The sequence below is a fragment of the Hylobates moloch genome, unplaced genomic scaffold (genome assembly GCF_009828535.3).
Source record: "Hylobates moloch isolate HMO894 unplaced genomic scaffold, HMol_V3 SCAFFOLD_3, whole genome shotgun sequence".
NCBI lineage: Eukaryota > Metazoa > Chordata > Mammalia > Primates > Hylobatidae > Hylobates > Hylobates moloch.
The window spans coordinates 117,584,306-117,587,105 of NW_026652278.1; positions in this window are offsets into that span (position 1 = coordinate 117,584,306).

A 2,800-nucleotide genomic window follows, 5' to 3' on the forward strand; every position below is an offset into this window, starting at 1 on the left:
TGAAATCCTTTGAATGCCCTAAATAATTGAGTGTTCAGAAGCCAGCAACTCAAACTGAAGTTAGAAGTGTTGTTTATACAGGTGGTTTGCCTACTGGGAGTCTAAATTCTTACTGTTGTCCATATCAATTATTCTGAGACTATGTCTGTTTAGTGTCTGCCAGTTTTTATAACAACAGAAGACTCTATTCAAATACTGCTGACATGACATTTATCAAATTATCCTAAGAGTGAAACTCTGTTTCTAAATAAAAGAACCATGAGTGAAAGTAAATGCCTGGATGGTTAAATATTAAGTCACTGAAATGAATTTCTCAGATTTAAACATTTAATATATATTAACTAAAATTAGTAGTAATATGCTATTTGCAGATAGTCCTTTCTGAAACACTCATTTTTAAATAAGGAACAACATTTTGAAACACTTTTCCAGATTTCAAATTTTATTTTTTTGCCTCTGGTTTGAGAAATTTTGATTCTTCTGAATCCTGAATTCAAACAAACAGCAAAAGTATTTTTCTTTGAAATGTATGTTTATCACTTAGTTTTTAAGTGTAATTATCAAATTAGATCTCATACACACAGAAGAACATACAGAAGACTTATATTTAGAGGAGAATTATTGAATACTTCTTAAGTAGAGATTCTTTAAAGTTTGGCTTTGAGGATGAAATTGACACAAACTGACAAAAGTCTGTCATTTTCACTGGTTTTTACACTGGCCTCTCAAGGGCTAAATAGCTGAGTGCCTACATCAATGTCCTTCTTAATGTCTTTATAGTCGTTCATAATCAATGATAATTGTGATCATTATCGTCTCTAATTTCTATTAATGATATTAATATTTTATGATGCTATTTGGACTTAATAATACATATTTTCAAAAGTTGAAACTTTCCTTGGTGAAACAAAATGAAAATCACATTATGTGTTTTATATGTTGAAATCCTGATATGGTTTGTCTCTGTTATCACCCAAATTTCATCTCGAGTTCTAGTTCCCACAGGTTGGGGGAGGGGCTGGGTGGGAGGTGATTGGATCATGGGGTCAGACTCTCCCCTTGCTCTTTGTGAGATAGTGAGTGAGTTTTCACAAGATCTGGTTGTTGGAAAGTGTGTGGCACTTCCCTCTTCACTCTCTCGCTCAGTCTCTCTCCTGCTCTGCCATGCTAAGACATGCTTGCTTCCTTTTCACCTTCCTCCAGGATTGTAAGTTTCCTAAAGCCTCCCCAATCCATGCTTCCTATACAGCCTGTGGTACTGTGAGTCAACTAAACCTCTTTTTTTCATAAATTACCCAGTCTCAGGTAGTTCTTTATAGCAGTATGAGAATGGCTTAATACAAATCCAATCAGTTATTTTAAGTATAACTGCATGTTTTTACAAAAAATATTGTCGTATTTGGTGATGATTGTAATGTTGTGAACCTTTCTTTAAAAAAATAAGAAATTTAAAATGGAGAAGCATTTTAATAATTGATTTTACTATTGATTGTGTGTTCATAGAAAATGAGGTAAAATATTTTGATTCTTTTTTTGCTTTAACATAAATCCCACAGTGTAATAGTACTGAATATATTTTATCATAATTCTAATCTTTGAGAATAATTTGGTGTAATAATTTTATAGTTGGAAAAAATAACTTTTAAAATATGTTTTTAGTATATTGTCATTTTATACTTTTTCAATCTTGAGACTTCCAAGAACAAATCCCATTTAAAAATTTATCACATATTGTTAGGATGAATTTAATGTAAAATGCCAATTTTATTATTTATTTATTTATTTATTTTGAGATGGAGTCTTGCTCTGTTGCCCAGGCTGGAGTGCAATGGCACAATCTCAGCTAGCTGTAACCTCCGTCTCCTGGGTTCAAGCAATTCTCCTGCCTCAGCCTCCCAAGTAGCTAGGATTACAGCTGTCTTCTACCACATCTGGCTAATTTTTATATTCTTAGTACAAGGCAGGGTTTCACCATGTTGGCCAGACTGGTTTCAAACTGCTGACCTCAAGTGATCAGCCCTCCTTGGCTTCTCAAAGTGCTGGGATTATAGTTGTGAGCCATCACACCTGGCTCAAAATACCCATTTTAATGCCTCAAAAATTCATAAAGAGAAAAAAAAAACCCCAAATCACAAAAATAACAATTGATTTTCAATGTTAAGTCTTTTCAGTTTCACCAAAGTTTTAGTTTTGCAGCACTTCATAAATAGTGTCAGATACTGTCCTAAGTGCTTTGCTTTTATTGTTTCAATAAATCATCACATAGTCCCATTTCACAAATGATATCAATGAAGGTCATAGAGACTATGAGGTTCATCCAGAATAGAGGAGAATTATTGTTAGTTTTTATGCTCAATTATGAGCTATAACCCCATAAATGTAGAATCACATAAAATGTCTCAATTCAGACATTAAAATATCATTTTAATTGTTTTAATAAAGGGTTTGAATTATTCCACAAATACACAAGAATTTGTTTATTGAAAATATTAACATTATTAAAGAAATGATTTGGTTAGGGGTTAGTGGTGGGGTGAGAATGGCTCAACCAGAAAATCATAGAATAGCATAAGACAGAGGTTATAGAAAGTAGTGGTCATCATTCATCAGAGCGCTGGGCATGCAAAGTGCCCACGGCATTATACCACAAAGTTAGTGTGTTGAACACAAACACACAAAGGGTCATTGACAAGTGTGTTGCTTTTAGTATGTTTAGAAATGGGTTTAGACTATACTATCTTTAAGAATTGCTTTGCTTTGTTTTGTCCACGAAGTCTCTGGATCCTATATCAAATTGAGG